Source organism: Chelonia mydas, chromosome 16 (assembly GCF_015237465.2).
Source record: "Chelonia mydas isolate rCheMyd1 chromosome 16, rCheMyd1.pri.v2, whole genome shotgun sequence".
Taxonomy (NCBI): domain Eukaryota; kingdom Metazoa; phylum Chordata; order Testudines; family Cheloniidae; genus Chelonia; species Chelonia mydas.
In genome coordinates this window covers 2,108,187-2,124,163 of record NC_057857.1, presented here as the reverse complement: position 1 = coordinate 2,124,163, position 15,977 = coordinate 2,108,187, and positions in this window count along the sequence as shown.

Below are 15,977 nucleotides of genomic sequence, written 5' to 3'. Positions count from 1 at the left end.
CGACAATCTAGAGGCTCCTACTTCTGCCTCCCTGTGGTTATGAGTATAATGCACTTAAGGCCAATGAGAGCTTTCCATGAAAACATCTGTCAGGGGAGCCAGGGAACTCTGGGAGCTTCACCTTGCCAAGTTTCTTTGGAATCATCCCATGGGGGAAGGGGGAGCTGCCCCCATGGAGCAGGCAGTGGTTGTCGATATGCAAAAGATTCATGGGGAAATCCCGTGGGTCCCAGGGCATCTAGAGGTCTAGTGCCTCCATGTGGCAGCCCAGCCTAGCCCCCACCAGTATCCCAGTTGTGCTTGGGCAAACCATCCCCTTCAGTAAGGCTTGCACAGCACAGAATGGGAGAGAGAGTCTGTGGAAACCCCCTTGGGTTTACAGGTAGATGATGCCACAGAGCTTGGTTTATTCTAGCCTCACACCCACACTGGAAGAAAAGAACAAGTAATATATTTAAATAAATACAAATAGATAGGTGCCTTGACATACCCAGAATGTTTTGCAGAACAGCAGCTGAGTTCTCCCTGAATGTACCTGAAATAATTGACAAGTGACTAAATAACTTGGGATCCAACTTTGATAATGTGTATTTTGGTGCACTGAAAGCTGCGTTAAAATTACAAGCTATCACTTTAAGTTATAAGGGTTTCCTGGTTCTGCTGGTAGGCTAGGGGAGTCTGCAGGGAAGAAGCAAGTGATTACAGCTGCAAAGAGTTGGTCTCTAGAGTGGGGTGAGTTGTGTTTCTCTGCTTTGGGGTGCAACCTGCTTTGTTTCTCTCTGTTTTTGTTTCTTGTGTGTTAGAATTCTGGATTCTAAGAAATAAAGTCGTGTTATGTTGTAACTTCCAGAAAGAGTATTTTATGTTTTCATCTACTTTTTCCATGTGTGTGCAATGAACGTAACACATATAAATTCATATTTCCCTGTCCCTGAGTTCCTTGGCAGCTCCGTCTAGATCTCTAACTGTAAAGGGCCCCTGGGGAGGGTAGTGGACCTTGAATCTGTCTGTGCTTGCAAGGGAACATAGTACATGGTACAGTGGTTGCTGACTTTCTGGCTCATTAGGGCTGACGGGAGGCAGATTCTAGTCCTGTGAGAGCATATAGCGGAGAGGGAAGTGCTCCCACGTGGGCAGGAACCTGGAAAACTGGGGTGTGCTTAGGACTTAGGTGTACTTGTCTACACTGAGCTTTTTGCTGCCCCCAGACCAGCTCTTTGGTTGGGAGCAATGGTTGGGGAGCTGGGTAGTGTAAAGAACAAGATTTTTTTTCACCACAGTGTTGATTTAATTTGCCATGAACATGGCTAGACACATGTGCATGGTCTATTCCAGAGCTCTTACCATTAATGGCAGTGCCATGGTGGTAGGTTCTAGGAACAATGCTTGGGGGCAGACACAGCCTTTTACTTACAGCGCCTGGTGAACTAGGGACCATTTCCTGGCTGCACAGATGAGTGATCATTAATCAAGAGAGAAACCTGTATGAACTGTGGAATATTTCTGGGTGAATGATGTCCTTTATTGTATATGTGCCCTCTGCTTGGGCTCCAGGGACAGCAAGACTACATAAGTGGGTGCTTTGGATTACTGTGCCCACTGTTTTGAACAAATGATAAAGGTTTACAGGCAAACAGCATGATCAGAAACCTAGGGTACTTGAGCCCAGTGGAATCTTGCCTACCCTTCAGGAATGTTAATTGCTGTTTAACTGTTCATGTACCAAAGTGTTCTGTGCCCATCTGAAAGCTGCGAGTGTGATTTATATTGTGTAGAGATGGTCTAAACTCACTTTAGAGGCTGCTTGTCTTCCCCAGTGAACATGGTGGCTGACCCAGACCACCATCCTGCCCAGAGAGGCCTCACTCAATACAATTCAGACACAATGTGCTTTATCTAGGATCAAATCTCTTTCAAAGCAAATGACTGAATTGCTGAAGACAAAAGTGCAGGAATTGCTGACTATAAATGTTTCTGGGAACAACATGCAAGAATGGAAACTGAATGTGGACGGAAAGCCTGGGGAAAATGTACCAAAATGTTACACCATATTGGGTAACAAAACTATGTTTGAATAACGGGTGTTTTGGCATTTCATTCTGGGGCTTTATCTCTGATTTACAAAGGCTATCCCTATTCTTACCAGCACATTCCCAAAACAAATGATCCCAAACTCCTCTAATTCCCAGCATCATTCACCTCTGACACCACCTTGTGTCTCTCCATATGGCCACTGGGAAAGCCAGTCTTGGTGGTGGATCTGGCAGTGTGATGTCTTCCATTTGGCCCAGGTCTGGAGCAAATGGTGAAGCCTGAGTGGGAAATGTAAAGCTGGCCACCACATTAGAAATGTTGGGTGTGACATTTTCATGGCAATTATGTCCACTGAAACAGACAGCATAAAAATACATCAATCCAAATAAAGGATCACATGGTCAAATCTTACTGGTAAAGACAGCTTAGTATCAGCATAGCGCTAAACTCCTCTATTCTGGCATCACCACGGAGATAGCACTGCTCATGCTAACAGCAGTGAGAATAGCCGAGCTGCCTCCAGGTTGCTTTCAGAGAATATTTTTCCTGCCTGGCATTGCTGGGCTGGGATTCTGTGATTAGGAGAGGTACAGTAAAAGCCAAGTCAAACCCCAAATGAAATCTCCTGAACTAAATATACTGGGACCTAAACAGCAGACTGATGCTTGGAGCTACTATATCACCACTCCGAAGACAACAACACACGTCAAACTGCCTTTCCCTTCCCCCAAGCCACCCGGAGTGCGCTCTTCCCTCGGTGGAGTCAGTTGGAGTTAACTTTCTGTGACCCAACTACCCAGAGTGGGCACACTTGCAGTATGGTTCTCTGTGCTCCAGATCCCGTGAGTTGGATTTCCACTAGGAAGGAAAGCCCTTTTCATGCCAGAGGACTACTCAGCCCATGATATGGCTTGCACTCAGCAAAGGAGTTCCATGGCGTGGGAAGATAGCTGTCGGTCGGGTGCAATCCAAGAAATTGGTTTCCAGGACCATTCTACATCAACTGAGACACAGACGGCACCTCTCCAAGCTGTTCAGTATCCTGAGTTTTACTGGCCATCATTGATTTCATATGGCCTATGATTTAGCCTTTCCCACTCCTGTCTCCTCTCGCCTTCCCAAACACAGCTTCTCCCACCCCTGCCCATGCCCTGCCTCATGAGTGCAGCCTCTCCCTCCCTGCTCCTCCCAACCCTCCCTCCCATGGCCATCTCCTCCGCTCCGCCTCCCAGGCACGGCCCCTTTCGTGTGCCTTAGGGTACGGCCTTTCCTCACACGGTCCCAAGCTGGTTTTCCCACCGGCTGTGTGGTGGCACAGGGCCAAGTACTGAGGGAGGCTGTCGGAGGCAGGATCTCTGTGCTTCGTTTGCTGCAGTGCAGAAGTTAGAAAGGGTGTCATGAACAAAGCAGGGGCTGTGGGGAGAGAGAGGATGGATCCATGGTTCAGGCAGTTAATAGCCACCCTGGAGAATTTGGGTCTATCTCTACCTCAGAATTCCTGTGTGATGTTGGGCAAGTCTCTTAAACCAAATTGGTCACAGGTGGTCACCCTGTGACCCAGCGTGAGACCCTGGGGTCTTATTGCAGAAATGCTGAGCACTGGGAGCTGGGCTTTGAACCTAGGATGTGCTGCAGAATGCTAAGGACTCAAAAAAACAGGTCCTAGATGTCTCAAATTGAGCACCCAAAACCAGAGGTTTCAGAGTAACAGCCGCGTTAGTCTGTATTCGCAAGAGCTTTCGTGAGCTACAGCTCACTTCATCGGATGCATATTGTGGAAGCTGCAGAAGAAGCTTCCACAGTATGCATCCGATGAAGTGAGCTGTAGCTCACGAAAGCTCATGCTCAGATAAATTGGTTAGTCTCTAAGGTGCCACAAGTCCTCCTTTTCTTCTTGCAAAACCAGAGGGTACTTTTTTACCTTAATCTCTCTGTTCTCTCAGCTCCCCAGTTGTGAAATGGGGATAATACCCACTCATTTCACAAGGGCATTGTGAAAATAAGTGCATTCATGTTTGTGCATTCATTCAATGCTATCATGGTGAGCACCAGAGAAAAGCCCATGAGGAAATAAATAATTCTGTCTGGAGAGGATGGTTTGAATAGTAAATGAGTGCATGGGGCCAACCATTGAAGACTGAGGATAAAACAAAATACCGAATAGTTGCTCATTAAGTGAGCACCATCCATCCTGTGCACTGAATGAGGCAGGGTCCTACGGGAAAGAATAGCATGTGATCATGTAATTAAAGACTGTCTCCTAATGCATACGCACAAGGGGGAGCAAATGAAGGCAGCAGAGGCAACCTTAATTCTGGCATTACCTCATTTTTGAGTGCTTGACTTTGTTATCTTAATAATGTTCTTTGAACACAGTTTTGTGTGTGTAATACAAATATAAATCTTAGGGGTTGTCTGCACACAGACTGGCACTGAATAACAAAATGGGGTGAATTTCAGATCTGTTATTTCAGTGCCCATCTGAGTGTGGACTCTCTCAGAGTTTTTTATTTCAATTTAACTGAAATTGGTTAAGACCCTCAAAGGTGTGACTGACTCACCATCATGTTGGCAAAGGTGTGAATACAACCGTCAGTGCCAGTGTGTGCCTTAGCGAATGCTCTTTTTCTATAGCACAGAATATGTGGGATGTGCAGCGTTGCTGGCCTGTGTCGTCACATGCTCCCGTGTTCCTTTGCATGCACACACAAGCCCGTTTTGCTTAACAAATGTAAAAAGTATTTTTAATTGTTCCCTTTCCACCATTTCCTCTGCACAGGAGCCTTTACTGCAGAGTTGTACAGTACAGGACTTAATGTCACAGGCAAAGAATTGACTACGTGCAAATCTGGAACTGAATTAACCCCATACCCCCGAGCATGCACAACAGGGGGTTGGAATGAGCTCACTTTGGCCCACTCAGGCTCCCTCCACCATTGGAAAGAGCCTTGATGGTTAGGGCTAGACTGGGACCTGGACTCCATGTCTCTGACCAGGAACAATGGGGACTAAGAACTCCTAACACACCCTGGTGTGGACACCTGGCCCTTTGGACTGGGTGCACCAAAGGAAGCGTGGGTGCGAGTGAACAGCATGGTGGGGAGTGGAGCAGCCTCTCGGCCAGCTGAGCTGGCCTGGGGTGGCTGCTGCCATTTGCTGATGGTCTAAGCCAGGCGCAAATGTTATCTCCCCTCCCTCTCCTCCTCCCCTGTCCCTGGAACAAGGGGGCTGCAGGGAGGGAACTGCGGCTTTGGGGGGAGGATGTCTCTGACTCACAATGTCTCCAGCCTATCCCTGGCTTAGAGCTGTGTTGAAAGGCTTCCTAACCAAGCTATGCAACAAACCAAACTGAAGTGTTTGGGCTAAGTCTTTATACCACAGGAGTCCATGCAATAAGGAAGGCCAAGCAGAAAGCCAGCCTGCAATGACAGCTAAGCGAGACAGGGTGTTTGGGATGAGCGGACTGGAGCACTGGCAGTGGCTCTTTGTGCGTTCCTGCTTCCCACAGATGGACGTCACGAGTTATCGCATTCAGCACAGATCCACGGCTAAAGGGAAACCCCTGGAAACAGAGAATTGCCCACAACGGTTTTACTCAGGAGAAACTTGTCTCCTTCCTTTCAGGAGGTAGCAAGCAAAAGCTGGAAAAAGGGGGAAGTGGGTTTTGTTGTGTGTATCTGACGTTTGACAGACGCAATGTGAGCAGACCAAGGCCGCTCTGTGATATCCGGTGTGGGAAAAGTGGCACTGATAATTCCACGAACCTAGCGTTAGTAAATCCCTGTCATCTTCCTGCTTCAGCTGCAGTGAGCTGGAGTTTAACCAGGCAAGCTGTGAATTCCTTGGCAAAAGGAGACCCTCGGCTCCTAAAGGGGCCAATTCTGCCACCTTTTCTCTGGCTGAGTAGCACCCGACTGCTCAAACAGTTCCCTGGAAGCCAAAGGGGCTGCTCGTGGAGTAAACTGTTACTCAAGTAAGGGTGTCTGAGTCTGGCCCAAAGGTGGCAGAATCGAGCCCAAAGTAAGCTCCTTCCTAGGGCCTGTGTCAATCAGCTCCTCACGTCACCTCATTTTGTTATTGTTCTGCCCTATCTAAATATTCCAGATCAGCCAATTTTGCTACAAGAAAGCTGGACACCTATCATGGGCCCAACCTGTGAGGTGCTGAACATGCTCAAATCTCCATTGCAAACAATGGGAGCTGGGGATGCTTAGCACCCTGCTGGATTGGGCCCTGACTGCAGGAGTATTGGCACTGCAAGCAAGCTGGTGAGCAAAATAACTCATCAGACAGGAAAAGCACAGAACAAATGTTAATTCCTGGCAGAGGGGCAGGAATCCAGGCTGGGGAAAGGCCAGAAAAAACTCCAATTTAACACACAACAGTATTTGAAGTTTCAATTTTTGAATGAAAGACAAACCATGTGATGTGTTTCTGTGTCTCTCCCAAACCCAGGTCGGCTTTCTGACACCAGTTAGAGTTTCCGAGTGTTGAGAGCTGGGATTGTAGCCAACCTGGTGGCAGTAACTTTCGAAAGCCCAACAGATATTCCACCTCCCCCAACTCTTGGGTTTTCCTTGCAAAACCAGTAGTTGCACCCAATGATTTATCTGTTCTGTTCTAGGAATAGGGGAGTGGGGGGATGTCACACAAAGGTCTGGATGCTGCAGACATGGGAGTGGGGGAGGGGGGTGAACAGTGCACTGTAATACGGTTAGCAAATGACCATGCAAAACAACAGAGAAAAACAGAGAGAGAGGAAGAAAATATTTTCCCTGCTTAGGAAAATTTAGCGCCAGAGATCAGGGGCTGATGTTCCCCTGGCTTCTTCTTAATCCCAGCCGCATTGACTGAGAACGTGTTGAATCCTTGGGCTTAAATGTGCTTTACAACACTCAGCGCTGTGGACTGGGCGAGCTGGATTTCTGTTTGCAAAGAGCAGCAGCCAGGCAGTGCCCTTTGGGGAAGGAGGCACAAGAGAGCCCAGCAACCCGCCCAGGCCTCCTTAAAGGGAGCCGAGGAACCCAGGGGGAGGGGCCAGAGGCAATCAGGATGGGGGCGTGGCCCCAGTTAATTCATTGAAATGTGTCAGAGGGAGCGTGGGAAAGAGCAGAGCTTTTCTTCCCAGCGCCAGAGGAGAAAGAGAGGGAGAGTGGATAGCGATCAAACAACAAACAGGCTCAGGGCGAGCGGAGAGGAAGCACTGGGCCTAGTGCAGGAACTGCGGCAGACAGGCACTGGGCAGGACGGGCCTTAGGCGTTCGCCTTCGCCGCCAGTCAGTCCTTACAGCAGCAGCATCAACGTCAATCCGAATTTATGACTGCAGATGTATTTCGGAGGGGGACGGGATATTGACTGATGCCCTGGCTCAGGGCAGGGGGCCACCTTGGATGCCCTGGGCTGAGCTCTTGGGCATTTTTCTTCGCTGCTGGGTTTTTTTCTTGTGATTTAAAAAAAATGCAAAAAATGTTTAATGATCATTGTTAGCTGCAGGAAACAGATCCAGATTCCCAGGTCACTCTCGCAGTTTGCATTCCCATAATATAAATAACGAGGGCTGGAGATGGAGTGCATGGGAAGAGACAAGTGCTGGCTATGGATGTAGAAATTTAGGGGTTTACCTTGCAAACTGCTGAGTACCCCTAATGCCCCCTGGTTTCAATGGAACCTGAAGGAGGTGAATACCGTCCCGGGTAGTGGCCTCCCATCCAATCCGTGCATCACGTTTACACAGCACCCAATGTGCCCTCACCAGTGTACAAACCAGTCATCTCATAGACTGCCAGAGGATGCACCGTGCGGTTCTGGGCATCGGAGCTGCTGCTGCACAAAATCCCATTCTAGCTGGAGCAGCCCTACCAAACACATGCCAAAGGAAGAGTTCAGAGAGTATAGACAATGAAGGGAAACCATTCACCACTCAAAAGTCCGAGCTAATCTTTACCTACAATGGCCCATTGGAACAAATAGGGCTACTCACGGAGTAAAGACTGTTCACACGAGGAAGAGTTTTCAGGATCAGTCTTATCTGAGTCATAGAATTTCAGGGTTGGAAGGGTCCTCAGGAGATCATCTAGTCCAATCCCCTGCTCAAAGCAGGACCAATCCCCAATTTCTGCCCTAGATCCCTAAATGGCCCCCTCAAAGGATTGAGCTCTCAACGCTAGGTTTAGCAGGCCAATGCTCAAGCCACTGAGCTATCCCTCCCTCTCTCCCATTAGAATATCAGGGTTGGAAGGGACCAGGGACCAGGGAGTGCCAGTTCTAAACCCTGCTTAGAACCAGGCCCCAGTTCAGCTCAGAACTTCTGCATGTGTGTAAGTCCCACTGATTTTTGGGCAGCTGAGATATTCAGCGCCTTACTAGCTCCAGCCTGAAGTTGGCAAGTGGTTGGAGAAATCAGGCAGCCAGAAGTGAGTGGAATTACAAAGCCAGGGCCCTTGAAGAAGTGCAGGAAAGGCCTAGCTGATACACAGCAAAGGCTGCCACTCCTGCTGCTAACCCCTTCACACACACAAAAGTGGGAGATGAAGGTGTGGGGCAGCTTTGGTCACATGTGCTCTCTGAATGACACTTCAGCCTTTGAAAGTTGCATGGGAAACTACAAATTGCATATTCCAGGTTACTCTGGAATCCATAGAGAGCCTGGTCAAACACAGGCCCTGATCCTGGAAAGACTCATGCACATTCTTACATTCACTCTTCCGCTGACATCAGTGGGATTAGTCACAGTGCATAAAGTTAGGCAGGGTCATAGGTGCTGATCCTGCAATGGGATCCAAGCCAGGGGGCACTTAGGCCTACCCGGGGATCCATGGACCCCAGGCAGGTGTCTGCACAGGCCCTGAGAGCAGCAGTGCAGATCCAATTGCCCTAGTGCGGCCTTAGATTAGACTAGCCTCCCAGAGTGTTTGCAAACAGCGTTTCACAGCCATGGAGAGGAACACCATGCTTTCAAGTTTAATACATCAGGTATTTCCATTTCCTCCCCATGGCAACAGTCACTAGGCCATATGACAAGCCGGCCCAGTCAAACAGCATCAGAGTGGATTTGGCTTAACCAAGAACAGACATTTGTCAAAAATGGTAAACAGGGACTATTGGCACCAGTATAAATGTAAGAGAAATGGTTTCTGGTTTATGTGGTTTTATTTGCTCTGGAGTTTATGCCATATTTTAACTTGAAAATAATTTTATGGCTCGTTTAATACTCAGTCCCTAATGCTAACAGTTGATAATGGCAACCTGCAATCTGACAGCAGGAAAAGGCTTCTAGGCCAGTGGTTCTCAAACTATTTACCATTGTGGGCTGCATATGCAGCTCTCTGTATTTTAGGCAGGCCACATCCACACAATATCTATACTACCTGCATGGCCCTGATGTCACATGGGCCGCAGCTATGTGCTGTCTGGGCCGCAAGTGGCCCACGGGCTGTGGGTTGAGAACCACTGTTCTAGGCCCTGGGCTTCATGGTTTTAATACATTTACATATGGAGAAATCTCCCCCCTCATTCCTTGGCTAGGATCTGAGTCCAGTGGATCCTCCAGCAGCTCTCTGATCATGGGATGCCATGTTCAGTGGATCCCCGCCCTGGCTGCCGCCTGATACATGGGATGCCATGTTCAGGGAGCTATTATATAGATATCAAATGGTAACAACTTTTTGTCACTACCACCGGGGCTGATTTCAGGGCATTCTGAGTGGTCTCTTGAGCCAGCCAAGCCCCAGACATTGTTCATTTTATACAGGGAATATTCAGCCAGAGTGGAACGTTTGATTCCTAACCAGGACTCTGTCCTGTGAAATCTCCATTCCAGGCTTTGCCATGAGCCCAGGGCATGTTGGGACAGGACTTGGGGAGTTTAGTCTGCACTGGTCTGCATGAAGTCCAGGCAAGGCTTGTGATGTATATATTTCATTGCCTAAGTCAGTGCCTTGATTTGAGGCTCTCTCCTGTCCTCTGGGGTGTAACTATAACCCTCCTTCAGAGACACCCCAAAGGGAAGCTCTGAAGCAGGGGCATGCTCATGGCTGAGTGAAGATGTTGAATAGACCAAAAGCTGTTTGCGCCTGTAGGTGGCCTATGAGAAGTGTTGCCTTGGGTTCAACCTAAGTCCCAGGGGGCAAGTATCCACTTTGCACACGAAAATACCCCCCACAACCAGCCACTAACTGCCCCCCCAGCTGGCAGCCAAACCAAGGAGAACGCCCCACCCAATGAGGTCAGCACGTCAGCACAATGCGGGGCAGCGTGCATTGCCACGATCTCTGCTGTAGCCCCACTGGGTACCTAGACGGAGTCTCTTCCCAGCGCTGCTGTTAGCCTTCATTTAAAAGGCTGCCAAGGCCATCTGAGGACTCGATCACTGCACCTAGTTCTTGAACTCACCCAGCCATGAGCCAAGTAAAGGAAGCAAAAATCTGTAGCTTTACGTGTTGCCTCTGCTCAGCGCTCTGAGCCCAGAGATAGCGCCGGAGGACAGGGCTTAGCCAAAGCCTTTGCTTCACAGAGGTGTCCCCCAGTATGGGTCTGACCTCCCCCAGCCCGGCTCCAATTCAAGCCACAAAGTCACGGCATGGACAGCTAAGCTGCTTGCTCACTGAGCCAGTCAAATATGCAGCATGGTTTCCGCTCCAGATTATACCAGGAAGGAAGTTGGCTCGGAAGGGGATGGGGCTGAGGTGGGGGGAGAGGGGAGGGAAGCACATTCCTGGCTAGTGAGGAATAGTGTTTAAAAATTCATTTGTAAACGGAAGCTAGCTGGAGCGCCAAACACCTTGTCCCTATCAAACTCATAAGGCTATGCAGGGAATACACAAGGGGGAAACCGGTACTCGGACAACATAAGAAGTAGTATGCAATTGGTCAGTGTTTGCAGTTCAGCTGGGCAAATTGTGTTAATCAAAGCGAGAAATCCAGCTCTGGGCTAGTCGCTCAGTGTCAACAGCGCAGTGTCACTGCTACCCAGCAGTGTTTAGCTCTGAAACAAATCCAGCCCACAAGCCCTGCTCAGGCCGCCGGGACGCACAGCTGTGTTCAAGACAACCCCCGTCCGAAGGTGGATTTCCGAGCACTTTGAAAACTCAGCGGCTCCACAGTGAGCTCGACTGAGCCTTAACTGCACTGGGGCTCCTGCCCCACTGGAATAAACCCCAGCCGGGCCAAACGGCACATGTGAGCAATCAAGCGATTTGCTCAGTGTAGGCCAAGGAGAGTGTGTGGTCAAGTGGTTCTAGCACAGGACTGGGATTCGGTGACACTGGTTCTCAGCCGGCTGTGTCTTAATCACTTCCCACTTCTGGGCTTCAGTTTCCCCATCAGTGAGAAATAGCTCCTTCCCTCTCTGCCAGGGTGTTACACGCTGCCGCCGAGCACACCGTTAGCCTGGGGAACTCACTGCCTCACTGAGGCCAAACCTTAGCAAGTTTCAAAAAGAGCTTGGCCATTGATACGGCTGGCAAGCCAGTCCGGCGTCAGAATGGTAGAACAAGAGCTTTTCAGAGGCCCATTCTGCTCCTCAGTCTGACCTCCTGCAGAGCGCAGGCAAGAGAGCCCGGCTCTTTTGAAGGGCTATCAAGCCTTCTGCTTCAGGGATTGAGCCACACTCACATAGAGGGGGTCCCTCAGAGGCAGATTATCTCATTGCTGCCTGCTGCAGGGTCCTTGCATCTTCCATCCAGCACTAAGCACAGGCAGAGCCATGCTGCTGGAGCAGCTAAACTGGGCTGGCCAGTCCTGGGTGCCTGGGCTGTAATCTGCTGGGCGGTATTTGTGCAAAAGGCTCTCCAGGAGGGGGTGTTACTGTTACTGCTGGTAGCCGCGGGGGAGACGAAGGCCAACCATGAGTGTTAACAGGAGCTTTCACAAAGGGGCTTTTCAAAGGAAAAAGGCCTCCATTCCCAGGCCAAGCACAGTGCCAGCTATCTCCCCACCAGAAAGGGAACAACGTCCCTGGGCAGCCAGTGTCTCTCAGGTGAGCTCCTTCCACCTCATAACTTCATTTATGAACCACATGTGCCTAACACACCCAGGCTGCCCTTGCCACATAGGCTCAAACAACAAAGAGAAAGGGCTCATTACCGTGCTAATCAATGTTAAACATTAGTACAGCAGCAACAATGGCTTCAAAAAAAGCCGCCAATTAGGAAAACAGTATTTTTGTCTGATTAAAAAGCTGGGTTGAATTCTCTTTGATGTTTACCCGCCATTCAAAACTGGCCAGTTTATGACTTCCTGAGTGCTGCTCAAGGCCGGTGCGGCAAGGAGCTGGGCTTTGAATCCACCTTTATTACTAGAGATAAGCTTGGCGCGCAGATTACATCTCCAACATCCTCGCCTGTGTGCAAGATGGAGCCGAGCCCCAAGCCACTGGGAGCTAGCACTTGGAGCCTTGCTTCAGATGGCTCAAACTTACCACCTGCAGATCACAGCCCAGGCTGCTTCCACTTCTGCCATCGGTATAACTGGTGAGGTGGAAAAACATATTGCCATGCTCTTTGTGGGCCAGTCCATACAGGGAGCCAATACACAGCTCTCCCGGGGGTTACACAAGGATGTGTTATCCAGCAGGGTTCTGGCTTCTAGCCCACTGGGAACTGTAAGGTCTAGTGGTTACAGACAGTGTAGCTCCATGTAACAATGATCCTGCAACCAGGCCATTTGCTTCTAAACAAACGAGCTGTTACTACTTAAACTGACAGCACTAGCAGAGCCTGAAACCTTTACAGGTGGTTGGGTGGGGGAGGGACACGGAGCCAACGTTTTGTGTGGGTTACACAAGCACATTCTGAATGACTGTAAGGTAAAGTGGCTGGAAGGCGGGGCTCTCATACTAGAGATCTGGGTTCTCATTTCAGTTCTGCCTGATGTGACCTTGTGCAAATGCTCAGTCACTTTAGCTGTGAAAAGGGTGATGGACAGTAACCCCCCCCTCCCCCGCAGGAAAACTTGGCACATGCCAAGCAGCAGGAAGAGTGCAGTGATATTAACACTAATCAGTGAAAGCGCTGGGACCTGACGAGCTGGGAGGCGTGTTGCATTCACTCAGCTCTCCCGTCCCCCAAACTGTGTGCCAGCCAGAATGTTTCACGGCATGACTAGGTCATAGAATATCATGGTTGGAAGGGACCTCAGGAGGTCATCTAGTCCAATCCCCTGCTCAAAGCAGGACCAATCCTCAATTTTTGGCCCACATTTCTAAATGGCTCCCTCGAGGATTGAACTCACAACCCTGGGTTTAGCAGGCCAATGCTCAAACCACTGAGCTATTCCTCCCTACAACCAGGGATGAACACACCTCGCTGGCCGGAGAGGCACCAGCATCAGCAATGCTGAGCTCGGATTTCTATGGCAAGCTTTTGTTTTAGCCTGTGTGGGGCGGGGAAGAGTGCAGCGGGCCTGACCCCCTCACCCAAGAAGATTATGCCCTGGCTTCTGAGGTAAGAATGGGGGAGGGGGCTGCTGCCTGTGCCCTCCCTGCCTCTCTGGGGGTGGTGAGAGGACCCCTGCTGTGGCTCCTGAGGGGAGGGGACTCTGGTGCCATGACTGGGGAGAAAAGGGGAACCCCTGGGCCGCTTCAAGAAGGGGATGGCATCATGGGGTGGGGATGGGCCCCTGTGTCATGGGGTGCCTAGAGTCCCAGATGGCCTTAATGTGGCCCCAGGCCTGACCAGCCCAAAAAGATCCCTGCAACAGCTGCATCTAAAAGTCTGTGAGAAAGATTCTGACCCAGTTATGTTGGTGTAAATCTGGAGCCACTGCAGTTAAGTTAAAAGGTTCCTCTGACTTCCCAGCAAGGTGTCTGAGACCAGGATCTGGCCCGGCCACTCCAGCTCTCTGTCCCGAGGAAGACGAAGAGAATTTTCTTCCAGAATTACCAAGCTGGCTTGCCAAGCAAGGTTTGCAGCACTTCCACCACAGCATTCCCGCGGGGAATTTGACTTCCCTCCCTTCTTGCCCTAACGCAGCCAAAGGTTTGGCTGCAGGAAACAGGGTCCCCATCTCTCACAGCTGTCCATGCCTGCACCGGTCCCTGAGCCAAAGGCTGGGGTCTGGCCTGGCAGCTCCTAACCACGGCTTTGTTTAGTTAAGGGGCTCGGCAGGGCTAAGGGCAGTAGCTAAGGGCTGGTCTGCAAATGGAGAGGCGCTGAAATAACGTCAAGTCCCAGCCAGTCAGTTCAGTGCGAGGATGGGGGTGGACACGCATATTTGGGGGTAAAAGTGGCCCGTTGCAATTTACGTCAGATTAACTCAGGGTAAATTCCAGGGTAAATGCGTCCACTTCTGAGCTGATCGGCGGGGCTGCCGGAGCACGCTGAGCACCACTGTGAGTCTCCCACCCTGGAGCACCCAGGGAGTCAGCGCCTATGGCTGAGAACATCTGTCCTCGCCCTCTGCTACTGAACAGCCGAGCACTGCGCTCCTGTCTGGTGTCGCTCGTCTCACATGAGGCTGGGTGATGTAGAGCTCAACAAAGCTAGGAGCATTGTTACCGGGACTACCGATACTTAGTAACATAGCACCGACCCAAACTCGCTCGGAGGGGGCTCCCAGCTAAGATCTGTGAGAACAGTGACCTGCCTTTGGACGCAGACCTCTTCAGCCACCCACCAGGTCGCCTGCCTTCCAGGGGTCCTTTATGGTCACTTAGGCCGTGGTGAAATCTGCTTGGCGCAATGAGTGACAGCTGCAATAGGCCTTAATCACTCACTCGTCACTGACCCTACCGTCAGCCTTTGACCTGCCAAGGCACCGGCGGTCATCCCTGAACCAGTTTCAAACAGGACAGGGCAATTGTGTGGCCAATCTCTTCAAATGGGGTTTCTCATCCCGTGCTGCCGTGCAGTCAGCTTCAGACTGTGTCGCTTAGCCTTGACGAGTGCTGGCCAGCTTACTTCTACAGCGGCTCTCCGCCTGGCTGATGATGGAGCTATCAAATGGCTGAGCACTTTGTGGGTATGCTGCTGAAGCCCATCTCACAATCGGCCCCATGACCTGACCTCAGAGAAGAAGGATGAGCGAAGAGCTGGGATGCAGCCTCCCCATCGCTCTGGGGGTTTCTGAAAAGGAGAATAACGACACGTCTGGCTCGTCTGCTCTGAAAGCACCATCGGTTTGACGTGGGAGGCACAGAAGTGACGTCAACCACAAGCCTCTTGCCCCGTATGCCGCTCCCCAAAGGGTAACAACAAGCTGAGGGAGTAAAATCACCCGCAGCTTTTTAGACCACAGGCTGCTCAAAGTGGCTCACACCCCCGCCCCCCTGAAGAGCTGTAGGCTGCCCCTGAGTAGCCAAAGCAACAATTCTGCTGCAGAGCACGTGGAGTGGGACAAGAACTGTGCCCTATAAAAACAGCTTCCCTGAGTCTTTGGGCCAGCTTGGCTCACCTCCCTCTGTGTAGCCCCACCCCTGCTGCAGGCCTGGCCATGAACCCATTGTGCCTGATGCCCTGTGCCCCACAGGCCAGGAAGAGGCATCTGCTTATCAAAGCTGGTAGCTACATTCAGGACCAGGCTTACAATGACGCTGGGCCCACACTGGCAAGGGCCCCATCATGGACCCATCTAACCCATCCTCACAGCAGGGTCTGGCCCCTCACCCAGGCAGTCCAGCGCCCAGGCCTTGCTGTGTGAGTGGCTCCCAGCCAGCAGGTCCCGCTGGCCTGCTGGGGGTTTGCCACCCAGCAGCGGGGCTCTGCCATGTGGGCTGGGCAGGGCTGCTGGTTGTGGGGCCCATGGGCATGGCCAGCCCAGGCAGGTTCGTGGGGGTTGAGTTCCAAGGGTCTGCCCTGCTCCCCAGCATGGCTCCAGCTCCAGCTCCAAGCGGTCTCTGCTGCCCGCCACTTGTGGGGCCCCGCCCGCCTCCCCGGGGCTGAGCCACCTGGGACTGATGCAGAGGCCTGGCATGTCTCAGCCAGTAGGAGGGGAGGAGCGCGAGGGG